Here is a 15844-nt window from a genome sequence, read left to right as displayed (position 1 = left end):
AGAAAATGGAGAAATAAATTTAAGTGCACATGGAAATACAACATAAAAAAAGGTGGCATTTCAAATCAATAGTGAAAAACATGAATTTTTGAATTAATAGAGAGTCATTTGGAAAAAGGTCAAAATTGCATTCATACCTCACCCCATACAATAGAACAAAATCCACATCAATCAGAAATTTAAATGTCAAAACAAAATGAAATCATGGATAAATGTCTTGAAAATCTGGGAATGGGAAAATTGTTTCTGAATGTGACCAAATTCTGCTAAAAAAACAAATCGTTGATAAGTTTGACTGCATAAAATGAAAAATAATTTGCATGGGAAAGGAAAAAAGAAAAGACAAATCTCACAGAAAGGAGAAAAAATTAGAAATAAGCAATGGGAACAAAAATACCAGAGAATGATGGCTCCAGGAAGCCCACAGGCTGACAGTAACAGGAGTGCAGGAAAGGGAACAGAGGCTGTCAGGGCGCCAAGCTCCCAGCCACTGTGCACGTGTGCCTGTAACAAAGCCTCTGGACTCCATTCCACCCAGGCTGCTGGTCCTATGAGTAAGTTCTGCGGGTTTCTCTACTCCTATAGCAGTTTCTCAAAGTCTGCTCCTAGGATAATCTGCCCCAAAATTATGTGAAATTTTGTTAAAAATGCAGATTTCTGGGCCCACCCTTTAGTTGTCAGCTATTGTCTAAGAAATTTTTCACATTTAGGCAGAAGAGAATTTGTCTAGTCATTTGAATACTATGAGCTATGTTTGTTGATCTCAGATATGAATAGGATTTATTACTCTTCATGACTGGAATAGTACGTGATTTTTAAAATAAAGTTATAAAAACCAAATTGAAAAGAGACTGAAAGGTTAAGCCCCTCAGCCGAGTCAGCAGATTACACTTAATTCTGCAAATAGAAGAATGAAGGGTGAGAGAAAACCAGCTGGGGCAGGAGGTACTTTTAAAATCTCTGAGATGTTCACATATACTGCAGGTTTAAAAACAAAACAAAACAAGATAGTTTGGTACAAAATGAGAAAACCAATGTGGAAGTATTTATAATACATTTTATTTGGTTAAAAGTTTAACAGTTATTGTTTAGTTAGGAGCTGTCAGATTGAAAGAAGCTTAAACGAGAGGAAGATAAGTTACAGGATGACCAAAATGACTTTAAAAGTTTAATATTACAAAACAGCTATTTTATGCACGCATATCTAAACATACGAATGGATAAATCAACACTCCATGAAAAGGCCGAAAATGAAAAAAACCCTAAAACTTTTCAAAATGCATTTCATCCTCTTGATCCTAGTTATATCTCTGTTTTGACAGGTTATAGTTTGAGATTTCAAAAAAACCAGAAGCCATAAATTCACCTTAACTTCTCATCTTCCTGCAAAGTAGAAAAAAAGGGAAGATTAAAACAATAACAATCCAAAGCTATGGCCGGTCCCGTGGCTTAGCAGTTAAGTGCGCGCGCTCCGCTGCTGGTGGCCCTGGTTCGGGTCCTGAGCCCGCACGGATGCACCGCTTCTCGGGCCGTGCTGGGGCCGCGTCCCACATACAGCAGCTGGAAGGATGTGCAGCTATGACATACAACTATCTACTGGGGCTTTGGGGGAAAAAATAAATAAATAAAATTAAAAAAAAAAAAAAACAATCCAAAACTAACACTTTTCCTGTGAAGCATGGAAAAGAAAATTGCTGCCTCACATCAGTAGAAAGCAGTTTCCTCAAACCACAAGCTTTGCCATATATTTGAAATACTCTGTGGTAGGGGAAATTATCAATAAGGTTTAAGAAAAATTAGTCAACACAGATTTTATACATTGCATATTTACTACATATTTCCTTTCTATTATGAACCTTAGCACACATATAAGAATATATGAAAATGTACAATTTAAAAGCAACCAAATAAATGCTGATGCACCTACCACCCAGGTAAAGGCATAAAATATTGCCACACCTCAGCAGCCTCCAGTGTGCCCCTTTCTGACCACACCCTCTCGTCTCCCAAGAAGTAACACCATCCTGAAGTGTGTTCACCACTCCCTTGCTTTTTCCTTAGGGTTTCTACCATCGATGTATTACACTCCTGAAGAGGACGGTGTCTGTTCTCATCTAGGTCTGACATCTGTATCACTGGAAGCATTCTCTAGGTGCTTCTCTGTAACTCACTTTTTTCACTCAACACCTTTACTAGTTTTCAAGCCTCTCCTTTATTGACACATTAAAGATACTTGTTTTATATTCTGTGTCTTATTCCGCTACCGGTTGCTTCTGCAGGTCCCTTGTCCTCTTGCGTGTGTAGTACTTTTCTTTACTGTGAGCTAGCTGTTCACTTCCTTTGGAACTGTATCTGTGGAAAATACGTTGAGGACTGAGATGAAGGAAGTCTCCTCTAGAACACATTTGCGTTTCCTTCTAACAGACAACAGGGGGCGCTACAAGGACTCAGGGATTAATACAAATTAAGACCATCAATACCATGGACTAATACTAAACCCTCGGCTTGATGTTTTTTGTGACTTCCAGATATTGTGAGTTCCAGGTCCGTTGCACGAGGGTTTGATTTTGGTTACAAATTCTCAGACGATTTTGTTTTCCTCCTCAATTCAGAACCAGAGTTACCTCCTGGGGCTGAAAAAGCTGGTAGGAAGGTTATTTTTAGTTTGCTCTTCTACTGAAAGAGTAGCTCAACTTTATTGAATGAGGTTTACTATTAAACTCTTCCTTTTAGCTAAACCCTAGGATCTGCCTTCTGTCCCCAGCCCCACATGGTTGGGGATCAATGCTTAGGTTCACCCAGTTAGGCAAACGCCTTCAGGTAAACAGCCAGTTTCAGGCTCCATCTAACTCTCTGGCTTCCTGCACTCATTCAGTCTCTGATCTGAGGTTTCTTACTTCTCTACTAGCTAACAGATGCATTCAAGGTTTGTTGTTTTAAATATTTCATCCAGTAATTGTATTTTATTTTTTCAGGAAGGGGGTTGATCCATGCACCTAGCATATCATGTTATAAGAAGCAGAGTGGTAGGTATTCTTTACATTATTTATGGTTTTTGGATGAGATAGATACACATGATCCCAAATTAAAATGATATAAATGGTTAGACGGTGAGTAGGTCTCTTTCTCTTCTCTGCACCCCTCTCCAGAGCCAATATGATATCATTGTCTGGGGTAATTAGATAGAATTTAATTAACTCTTTCAAAAGAGCTACCTATTCTAAACTAAATATAGCAAAACACTGTAATAAAATAGTACTCTATTTTAGTTTAGATCTACTGGGCATGCAGATTATTTGGTGAACAGTTTAGTTGGTAAATTTTTTAAAAACAAAAATCACAATGTACATTCAGTATAAATACTAAGAGTGATGATAACCTAGCTACCATTTTTCCCCTTTCTTTATGGATTGGGAATGCCATGCAGCAGGTATATCACAGCTTCTGATAGGCCCCCAATGAGAGGAAACTGCTACTACAGAGTGATCATCATAGGCATTGAGGACAGGAGTGGCAGGAGTTATCAGGAAGGTAATACAAATACGTTATTTGTCTTTGTCTCTTAAGTCCTAAAGCACTGAACATTACAAAGGGGCACACTGTTAACAGTAAAAGCCCTAATCCATAATGAATATATAGTAATTATGATATTTATGTACCAAATAGCAGAGCAACTACCTTTATGAAGCAAAAACAGGAGATACATGGAGACAGACAGGAACACAATAATAGGAGATTTTAATATGCTACTCTCAGTATAAGACACATAAAGTAGACATAAAATAGGCAGCAGATAGAAGATCTAAACAACATAATCAATAGCGTAAATCTTATGAGTATCTATGGAACTCTACACTCTGATAGTAGAGAATACATATTCTTCTTAAGTGCTCACAGCATAGTTTCAAAAGCTAATCATATATTAGGTCACAAAGACAACAGCAGTAACTTCCATAAAGTAAAACTAGTACAAAAAACAATCTCTGACCACAGTGCAATAAAACTAGAATTTACAAACAAAACCAAAAACCAGAAAGGTCCATCTACCTGGATATTTAAAAATCTCCTATTAAACAACTCCTGAGCAAAAGGAGAAATTAAAAAATAATGACAATAAAAACATTACATATCAGAATCTATGGGAAATGGATTGCTCACAGGAAAATTAATTGCAGTAAACACTTTTATTCATATAAGTGAAAGAATAAAATAACACGTTGAATTCCCAACACTAAAAACTAGAAAAAGACCTAAGTAACTCAAAAGAAATCACAAAGAAGGAAATAAATATAAAGCATGAATTAATGAAATAGAGAACAGAAAATAGTAGATCTAACAGTAACAAAGTCCTAATTTTTGAAAAAGTTAACAAAATAGACAAACCATTACCTGACTTGATCAAGAAAAAAAAGAAAGAGAAAAAGCACACATATAAAAAAATAATAAATGACAAAGGAGAAACAATCATTGAAAGAAAAGGTATTTAAACTTAATTTACATGTCCAATTCATCAGAGATACTTTTGGAGACTTATGCAAATAAATTTGAAAACCTTGATGAAATGGATAATTTCCTATTGAAAAGTAAATGACCAAAACTAACCCTATTAGAGTGAGAATACTTAAACAGACCAATTGTCACAAGAGAAATAGACAAAGTTAGTAAGGAACTACTCCACACAAAGAGCACCTGGTCCAGATGGTTTCAGAGGGGAATCCTACCAAACCTTCAGAGACCAGATAGTCCCAACATTCTATAAACTATTTCACAGCATTGTAAAGAGAGGAGAACTTCCTGATTCTCCTAATGAAGCAAGTATAATACTGATATCTAAGCAAGAGAAAGACAGTTCAAACAAGGAAAACTATAGATCCATATCAATTATGCATATTGACACAAAAATTGTAAACAAAATATTTTAGCAAACAAATCCAACACCATATTATGAAAAACATACACTTTAACCAAATGAGATTTATTTGAGGAATGCAAGGTTGGTTCAATACCAGAAAACCTATTATCATACACCATGTTAATAAATCTAAGGCAGTAAAACATATGATTTTTTCATAGATGCTGAAAAAACCTTTGACAAAATTCAACACTCATTCATGATTAAAACACTCAATAGACATTGAGTGACATTTTCTTAATATGATAAATTATATACACATATCTTAATCCTAAAGCCAGTATCTTGTTTAATGGGGAGACAATAGAGGTATTTCCACTGACATCAGGAACAAGGCAAGAATGCCCACTATTCCTGGTACTATTTAACACTGCACTTGAGGTATTAGCCAATGCAATTACAAAAGGAAAGTCAGTAAGAGATATGAATGGGTAAAGACGTAAAACTATCTCTATTTTCAGATGATATCACAGTATACCAGCAAATTTCCAGAGAAAAAATGAGATAGAGAATAAAAGAATGCAGTTAAGTAGCAAGTTATAAACTTACACAGAATTCAACAGCTTTCATATTCACAAACAATAAACACTGGGTATGATTTACATGTCCCATTTACATATCCATTTACAACCGCAACAAAGACTAATCCCTACAAATAAATTTAACAAGAAATGTGTAAAACCTCTGAGAGAAATTTTTAAACACTTCTAAAGATACAAAAGAAGACTTAAATAAATAGAAAGATATCTCCTGTTCTTGCATAGCACAATTCAATACAAAGATGTTAGCTCTCCCTAATTAACATATAAATTCAATCAATCCCAGCAAAGATACTGAAAAGCCAGAGCACTAGTTTTCAACTCAGAGCAATTTTGCCGCCCAGGTAACATTTTGCAACATTTAGAGACATTTTTCATTGTTATAAATGGACGGATGCTGCTGACATCTAGTGGGGGGACGCCAGCGATACTGGTAAATATCCTACAAGGCACAGAATAGCCTCTCACAACAAAGAAATACGTAGGCCAAAATTTCAATAATACCAAGACTGAAAAACCCTGATCTAGACAGTCAATACTAAAGTTCATACAGAAAAACAAACATGTAAGAAAAGCCAGGAAAACTCTGAAAAACTATAAGAGGGTACCAGCCCCACCAAACGTTAAAACATACTATAAAGCCTCAATAATAGACAAGCAGATGACAGCAATAGAATAAAAAGTCCAGCGTTAGACCTGCTAAAAGTACATATAGAAATTTAGAATATGACATGGTTGACATCTCCAATCATTGGGATAAAGATGCATCTTCAAATAAATAAATGGTGCTGGGACAGCTATAATAAAAAGACTACCCAACAAGCTGGGTAGCCATTTGGAAAAAAGATAAAATCAGATCCATAACTAACATCACACACTAGAAAAAAATTCTAAGACTAAGGATTTATGTAAGAAATGAAAATATAAAAATACTAGAAGAAAATATGGATGAATTTTTTGGGCATTGATATGAAGCAATTTCCAGAACATACTGTTAAGTAAAAAAAAGCAAAGCCCAACAGAATAGCTACAGTATGCTACCTTTATGTACAAAAAGGGGGATATACATATATCTGCTTATTTTTGCAAAAGAAATACGGAGAGGATAAACCAGAAACTAAAGAAATTGGTTATCCACAGGAGATGGGTGAAAACAGGCTAAGAGGTGATGGGAACGGGGTAGCAGGATGAAAGTAGTTGACACTTCTCTGCATATACCATTTTGTATAGCTCTGACTTGTTTCCAAGAAAAATGTTTCACATAACCCCAAAGTAAACAACAAAACCTACCAAGATGTGGGAGAAGAAAATGGAATACAACAACAAATATACCTAACTTAATTACAAATGAATGACATAACTATGTTGAAGGGGTTGATAAGAAAAGAACTAACCTTCGACAAAAAGAACTGTATCTAAATGCTATAACCTAGTTAGCAAATATGAAGAACCATCACAGGCTGGAGGAGACTAAGGAAAACAAGAACTCAATGCCAAGTGGGATCTTGGATAGGATTCTGAAACAGCGAGGGATGTTAGTGGAAGCCTATAGTTTAGTTAACAGTATCTCACCAATGCTAATTTTCTAGTTTTCATCTTTGTACTGTGGGTATGTAAGACGTTAAAATTAGGGAAAGCTGGGTGATGAGCATATGAGCAACCTCTGAACTATTTTTACAACTTTTTGGTAAGTCTAAAATTAGTCCAACATGCAGTTTAACCTACAACTCAATAATAAAAAGACAACCCAATGGAAAAAAGGGCAAAGGATCTGAATAGATATTTCTTCAAAGAAGATATACAAATGGCCAATGAGCACATGAAAAGATGCTCAACATCACTAGTCATCAGGGAAATGCAAATCAAAACCATAACAAGATACCACTTCACACCCACTGGTATGGCTAGCATCATCAAAAAGTCAAATAAGAAGTAGTATGTTGGGGAGGATATGGAGAAATCAGAACCCTCACACCCCATTGGTGGGGATGTAAAATGCTGTAGCAGCTTTGGAAAACAGTCTAGCAGTTCCTGAAATGAAATGTTGAGTTACCATTGGATGCAGTAATTCCACAACAAGCAATATACTCAAGAGAAAAGAAAGAAATGTACACACAAACACTTGCAAATGAATGTTTACAGCAGCATTACTCTTAATAGCCAAAAGGTGGAAACAACCACACGTCCACCAACACACAAATAGATAACCAAAAGGTGGTATATGTATACAATAGAATATTATTCAGTCATAAAAAGGAATGAAATACTGATACATGCTACAGTATGGATGAATCTTGAAAACATTATGTGAAGTGAAAGAAGGCTGTTGCAAACACACATATTATATGATTCCATTCATATGAAATGTCTGGACCAGGTAAATCTAGAGAGAGGAAGTAGGTGGATGGTTGCCTAGGGCTGGGGGTATGGGAATGATAGCCAAAGGGCATGGGGTTTCCTTTTGAGGTGAAGAAATGTTCTAAAATTGACTGTGCAGATGGTGCCCATGTCCAAGAATATACTAAAAACCACTGAAAGTTATTCAATGTAACTTTAAATGGATGGAATATATGGTATGTGAACTACAGCTCAATAAAGCTGTTTTTTAAAAAAGCCCTTGGGTCCTTTATTTCCCTTTTAATTTGCTTCTCTTTCAACCTCTCCTGTATTGCTGCCATCTGCTGGTTATTGTTTTAAAATACCTGCCAGAACCACCAATGTCTTTAATTTTATAAAAGAAGCAAACACTGAAACAATGCAAGAAAGTGAAAATTTAAAGATATTTTTCTCTATCCTTTTGAAAATACTGTCCCAAATATGATCAGCTTCTCCAAAATAAGCTACTTCTTTTATCCTTAAAAAAAAAAATGAGACTTTGGGGCCAGCCTGGAGGCATAGTGGTTAAGTTTGTGCACTTCGCTTCAGTGGTCTGGGGTTCAAGAGTTCGGATCCCGGGTGCGGACATACACCTCACTCACCAATCCATGCTGTGGTGGCACCCCACATACAAAATAGAGGAAGATTGGCAACAGATGTTATCTCAGGGCCAATCTTCCTCACTAAAAACAAAAAACTAACAAAAAAAATGACATTTTAAATAAAACACATGTGAAATGCATTTGGGCATCATTGAGATAATCAAGGAAATTTGAATAGGAATTAGCTATTAGATGATAACAACATTGATAATTTTGTTAGATGTGATCATTGTTGTTTAGTTTTGTTAAGAAGTTCTTATTTTTTGGAGATATACTCAGAAGTGTTTTAGGTATTAAACGACCCAATATTATGGATTCGCTTTAAAAAATACTACAATAAAAAAGGATAGATGAAGTAAATATGGCAAAATATTGATAACCGTTGAACCCAAGGGATGGATAAATGGGGGTGGGAGGTACTATTTTCTCTTTGTTGAGGTGTGTTTGAAGTTTAAAAAAAGAAAGAAAAAGGACTGTTATTCTTTGAAGCCAAAGGACATATAAACCGCTTTGAATTCTTCTAAGGACAAGGTAGAAAATAAATAAATGAGGGTAACAGGTATTTAAACAGTGGTTTGCAAATCAAATCATAGGTAACAAAATTTTTTTAAAACTCTAGCCAGAGCCAGCCCTGATGGCCTAGCAGTTAATGTTTGGCGTGCTCTGCTTCAGTGGCCAGGTTCGGTTCCTGGGCGCAGACCCACACCACTCATCTGTCAGTAGCCGTGCTGTGGCGGAGGCTCACGTAGAAGACCCAGAAGAACTTACAAATATACACAACTATGTACTGGGGCTTTGAGGGGGAAAAAGAAGAAAAAAGGAGGAAGACTGGCAACAGATGTTAGCTTAGTGCAAATCTTCCCCTGCAAAAAAAAAAAAAAAAAAGTCTGTTCAAAGAACAAAAGACCTTTCTTCAAATCTTACCCAGATCAGACTGTGGTTGTTACATGTCAACACTATATGTTGTATTCATATTCAGAAGTGTTCAAATGCTAATTCAGGAAGGAAATTTTTTAAAGCATATATTTTATAATATCACACTGAAATTACTCTACTATCACTGAAATACCTACCTTTTGAGACTTGGCTCTTTTAAATAGAGAGGAGTACACCTTCTTCTTCGGCTTGGCGGCTCTGAAGATAGATCTTCTGACTTATTTTCATATTTACCAGCGTTATTTGAAAGAAAATTGGTATTTGTCAAGTCCTGTAGTATTCTATCACCTGAAAAGAATATTATTTTCACAAATGTTTGTAAAAATATAGAGATATGGAAATAGATATGGGATATTTAATGGTTTGCAAATTATTTGTACCAAATTTTTAAACTTAACAATAACCAAGTTATAATTTTAAATATATAATAGTAGCACTGAAATTATTTGTAAATCAGTTTAATATTTTTCCAGCAATAATGAGAGGAAAAGAGAGTTAAAATTTGAAACAAACTATGCAAGTGGCCCGCAACATTTCTTTTCTGAAATCAGACACAGGCTGATTCTTCACGTTTCAACTCTCTTCAGAGACTCACACGAATTAACGCACACTCACTGAACATCTGTCATCGATGGCTCACCCTGTGAAAGGCACCCTGAGGAGCAGAGATGACAGATGGCTCCCCGTCCTCTAACACGTCCTGTAGCTCCAGACCTTTCTACTTCTTTCGCTCCAGTATCTCTTCTCCTGGAATAGCCTGATCCACCAAAATTCTATTGTTCCACATACATGTGCTGAAATGCTGGGCTCTCAGTAGAAAATGGTAATTAGTACGGGAATGTCCAATATACAAAATTTCTAATAACAAAGGAACATGCTTAGGATCCAATGTTAAGGGAAATAAGTGGGATGAGTACTGTTACACATAGTGTGATTTCAAGTATTTATTTAAAAATCCATAGATTGAAGTCTGCCCGCATATGCCAAAATGCTGACTGCAGTTCCTCCACGTGACTGTTTTTCTTGCTCTTTTCTGATTCTCTACATCCCATTTTCTTCAGTGAGTATTATTTTAATAACTGGGGAAAACAAAAAACACTAAAGGTAAAAAGCCTACCTGTTCTTCAGGGCCTAAAATGCTATCTATTTCATGATGTCTTTGCAACTGCCTCTAGTCAAAGTGACTCCCCATTACATCCCTCAGCATAACATGTGTGCTTTTATTCAAGCATTTACCACATTTCAACACTGTGTTTGTCTCTTTTACATCCATGTATTTATTCTGAGGAAAGGGAGTTGGTATTGGTTATTTTTATTTATTTTGTTTTGTTTTGTCTCTTTTTTTTTTTTTTTTTGGTTTATTGTGGTAACGTTGTATAAATTTCAGGTGTACATCATTATACTTCTATTTCTGCATGGATTACATCATGTTCTCATGTTCACCACCCAAATACTAATTACAATCCATCACCACACACATGTGCCTAATTATCCTTTTCACCCTCCTCCATGCCCCCTTACCCTCTGGTAACCACCAATCCAATCTCTGTCTCTATGTGTTTGTTTATTGCTGTTATTATCTACTACTTAATGAGTGAGATCATACAGTATTTGACCTTCTCCCTCTGACTTATTTCACTTTGCATAATACCCTCAATGTCCATCCATGTTGTCACAAATGGCTGGATTTCATCGTTTCTTATGGCTGAGTAGTATTCCATTGTGTATAAATACCACAACTTCTTTATCCATTCTTCCCTTCATGGGCACTTAGGTTGCTTCCACGTCTTGGCTATTGTGAATAACGCTGCAATGAACAGAGGGGTGTTTTATCTGTACGCATTGGTGCTTTCACGTTCTTTGGATAAATACCCAGCAGTGGAATAGCTGGATCATATGGTAGTTCTATCCTTAATTTTTTGAGGAATCTCCATACTATTTTGCATAGTGACTGCACCAGTTTGCACTCCCACCAGCAGTGTATGAGAGTTCCCTTCTCTCCACATCCTCTCCAACATATGTTGTTTCCTGTCTTGTTAATTATAGCCATTCTGACGGGTGTGAGGTGATATCTCATTGTAGTTTTGATTTGCATTTCCCTGATAGTTAATGATTTTGAACATCTTTTCATGCGTCTGTTGGCCATCTGTATATCTTCTTTGGAGAAATGTCTGTTCAGGTCTTTTGCCCATTTTTTAATTGGGTTGTTAGTTTTTTTGTTGTTGAGAAGCATGAGTTCTTTATATATTTTAGAGATTAACCCCTTATCAGATGTATGGTTGGCAAATATCTTCTCCCAATTGTTAGGTTGTCTTTTCGTTTTGTTGATGGTTTCCTCTGCTGTGCAGAAGCTTTTTAGTTTGATGTAGTCCCATTTGTTTATTTTTTCTATCGTTTCTCTTGCCCAGTCAGACATGGTGCTTGAAAATATGTTGCTAAGACTGATGTCGAAGAGCGAACTGCCTATGTTTTCTTCTAGAATTTTCATGGTTTCAGGTCTTACATTCAAGTCTTTAATCCATTTGGAGTTAATTTTGGTGTATGGTGTAAGGTAAAGATCTATTTTCATTTTTCTGCATGTGGCTGTCCAGTTTTCCCAACACCATTTGTTGAAGAGACTTTCATTTCTCCAATGTATGTTCTTGGCTCCTTTGTCGAAGATTAGCTGTCCATAGATGTGTGGGTTTATTTCTGGGCTTTCGATTCTATTCCATTCGTCTGTGTGTCTGTTTTTGTGCCAGTACCATGCTGTTTTGTTTACTGTAATTTTGTAGTGTATTTTAAAATCAAGGAGTGTGTTATCTCCAGCTTTGTTCTTTTTTCTCAGGATTCCTTTAGCTATTTGGGGTCTTTTGTTGTTCCATAAAAATTTTAGGATTCTTTGTTCTATTTCTGTGAAAAATGTTGTTGGAACTTTGATAGGGATTACATTGAATCTATAAATTGTTTTAGGAAGTGTGGACATCTTAACTATGTTAATTCTTCCAATCCAAGAGCACGGAATATCTTTCCATTCCTTTGTGTCTTCTTCAATTTCTTTCAGCAATGTTTTACAGTTTTCAGTGTACAGATCTTTCACCTCTTTGGTTAAGTTTATTCCTAGGTATTTTATTCTTTTTGTTGCAATTGTAAACGAGATTGTATTCTTAGTTTCTCTTTCTGCTACTTTGTTGTTAGTGTATAGAAATGCAACTGATTTTTGTATGTTGATTTTGTATCCTGCAACTTTACCATATTCATTTACTACTTTTAAAAGTTTTTTGGTGGATTCCTAGGGTTTTCTATATATAAAATCATGTCATCTGCAAATAGCGACAGTTTCACTTCTTCCTTTCCAGTTTGGATCCCTTTTATTTCTTTTTCTTGCCTGATTGCTCTGGCTAGGACTGCCCATACTACGTTAAATAAGAGTGGTGAGAGTGGGCATCCTTGTCTGGTTCCTGTTCTTAGAGGGATGGCTTTCAGTTTTTCACCATTGAGGATGATATTAGCTGTGGGTTTGTCATATATGGCCTTTATTATGTTGAGGTACTTTCCCTCTATACCCATTTTATTCCGATTTTTTATCATAAATGGATGCTGTATCTTGTCAAATGCCTTCTCTGCATCTATTGAGATGACCATGTGATTTTTATTCTTCATTTTATTAATGTGATGTATCACCTTGATTGATTTGTGAATGTTGAACCATCCCTGCATCCCTGGAATAAATCCCACCTGATCATGGTGTATAATCTTTTTAATGTATTGTTGTATGCGATTTGCTAGTATTTTGTTGAGGATTTTTGCATTGATGTTCATCAGTGATATGGGCCTATAATTTTCTTTTTTTGTGTTGTCCTTGTCTGGTTTTGGTATCAGGGTAATGTCAGCTTCGTAGAATGAGTTAGGGAGCTTCCACCCCTCCTCAATTTTTTGGAAAAGTTTGAAAAGGATAGGTATTAAGTCTTCTTTCCATGTTTGGTAGAATTCACTAGGGAAGCCATAAACTCCTGGACTTTTATTTTTGGGGAGGTTTTTGATTACTGTTTCGATCTCCTTACTGGTGATTGGTCTATTCAAATTCTCTATTTCTTCTTGATCTAGTTTTGGAAGGTTGTATGATTCTAAGAATTTATCCATTTCTTCCAGATTGTCAAATTTGTTGGCATATAGCTTTTCATAGTATTCTCTCATAATATTTTGTATTTCTGAGGTGTCAGTTGTAATTTCTCCTCTTTCATTTCTGATTTTACTTATTCCAGCCTTCTCTCTTTTTTTCTTGGTGAGTCTAGTTAAAGCTTTGTCAATTTTGTTTATCTTTTCAAAGAGCCAGTTCTTGGTTTTATTAACTTTTTGTATTTTCTTTAGTCTCTATTTCATTTATTTCTGCTCTGATTTTTATCATTTCCCTTCATCTACTGATTTTGGGCTTTGTTTGTTCTTCTTTTTTCAGTTCCTTTAGGTGCATTGTTAGATTGTTTATTTGAGATTTTTCTTGTTTGTTGAGATAGGCCTGTATTGCTATAAACTTCCCTCTTAGAACTGCTTTTGCTGTATCCTATAAATTCTGGCATGTTGTATTTTCATTTTCATTTGTCTCCAAGTATTTTTTGATTTCTCCTTTGATTTCTTTGTTGACCCAATCATTGCTCAGTAGCATTTTGTTTAATCTCCACATATTTGTGGCTTTTATGATTTTCTTCCTATAGTTGATTTCTAGTTTCATACTGTTGTGGTCAGAAAAGATGCTTGGTATTATTTCAATCTTCTTAAATTTATGGAGACTTCTTTTGTGGCCTAATATGTGATCAATCCTGGAGAATGTTCCATGTGCATTTGAAAAGAATGTGTATTCTTCAGTTTTTGTATGGAAGTTCTGTATATATCTACTGGGTCCATCTCTTCTAGTGTGTCATTTAAGGCCAATGTTTCCTTATTGATCTTCTATTTGGATGATCTATCCGTTGGTATAAGTGGAGTGCTAAAGTCCCCTACTATTATTGTGTTACTGTCTATTTCTCTTATTATGTCTGTTAGTAATTGCTTTATATATTTAGGTGCTCCTGCATTGGGTGCATAGATATTTACAAGCGTTATGTCCTCTTGTTGGATTGTTCCCTTGATCATTATGTAGTGCCCTTCTTTGTCTCTTTTTACAGTTTTTGTTTTAAAGTCTATTTTGTCTGATATGAGTACTGCTACCCCAGCTTTCTTTTCATTGCCATTAGCATGGAGTATCTTTTTCCATCACTTTACTTTCAGTTTGTGAGTGTCTTTAGGTCTGAAGTGTGTCTCTTGTATGCAGTATATATATGGGTCTTGTTTTTTTATCCAGTCAGCCACCTTATGCCTTTTAATTGGAGCATTTAGTTCATTAACATTGAAAGTAGCTACTGATAAGTTATGTACTTACTGCCATTATTTAACTTTTTTTTCTTGATGTTTTAGTAGTTCTCTGTTCCTTTCTTCTTCTCTTGCTCTCTTCCCTTGTGGTTTGATGGCTTTCTTTCGTATTATGTTTGAGTTCCTTTCTCTTAGTTTTTTGTGTATTTACTATAGGTTTCTGGTTTGTGATTACCATGGGGTTCATATATAGTAACCTACATATATAGCAGTCTATATTAAGTTGATAGTCTCTTTAATTTGACCTCTGGCTGTAAGCTCTACTCTTTAACTCCCCTCCTCCCACATTTTAGGTTTTTGGTATCATATCTAACCTCTTTTTTGTGCATTTGTATCGATTACCTTCTTATCATGGAAATAGATAATTTTTCCTATTTGTGGTCTTCTCTTTTTTCCTTAAATAAGTCCCCTTAGCATTTCTTGTAGTACTGGTTTCTTGGTGACAAACTCCTTTAATTTTTGCTTGTTGGGGAAACTTTTTATCTCTCCTTCCATTTTGAATGATAACCTTGCTGAGTAGAGTACTCTTGGCTGTAGGTTTTTTCCTTTTAGCACTTTAAATATATCATACCACTCTCTTCTAGCCTGTAAAGTTTCTGCTGAGAAGTCAGCTGATAACCTTATGGGGTTTCCTTTGTATATAACTTGTCTTTCTCTTGCAGCTTTTAGGATTCTCTCTTTATCTTTAATTCTGGACATTTTAATTATGATGTGTCTTGGTGTGGGCTTCTTTGGGTTTATCTTGTTTGGTGCTCTCTGTGCTTCCTGTACCTGGATGTCTGTTTCCTTCCTTAGGTTAGGGAATTCTTCAGCTATTATTTCTTCAAATAGATTCTCTGCCCCTTTGTCTCGCTCTTCTCCTTCTGGGACCCCTATAACACAGATGTTAGTGCTGTTGATGTTGTCCCAGAGGTCCCTTAGATTGTCTTCACTCTTTTTAATTCTTTTTTCTTTTATCTGTTCAGCTTGGGTGATTTCTTCTAGTCTTTCGTCCAGCTCACAGATCCATTATTCCATATCCTCTACTCTGCTTTTGAGTCCCTCTAGTGAATTTTTCATTTCCAGTAATGTATTCTTCATTTCTGATTGGTTCT

The 15844-nt window shown here is 35.6% G+C and overlaps 1 pseudogene; it reads right to left on the bottom strand.

Annotated features, from left to right (window-relative positions):
• LOC131410473 (shugoshin 2-like) overlaps positions 1-15844 on the bottom strand; it is a 32954-nt pseudogene that overhangs the window by 893 nt on the left and 16217 nt on the right.

The sequence above is a fragment of the Diceros bicornis genome, chromosome 10 (assembly GCF_020826845.1).
Source record: "Diceros bicornis minor isolate mBicDic1 chromosome 10, mDicBic1.mat.cur, whole genome shotgun sequence".
NCBI lineage: Eukaryota > Metazoa > Chordata > Mammalia > Perissodactyla > Rhinocerotidae > Diceros > Diceros bicornis.
This window is presented reverse-complemented; position numbering and strand designations above follow the sequence as displayed.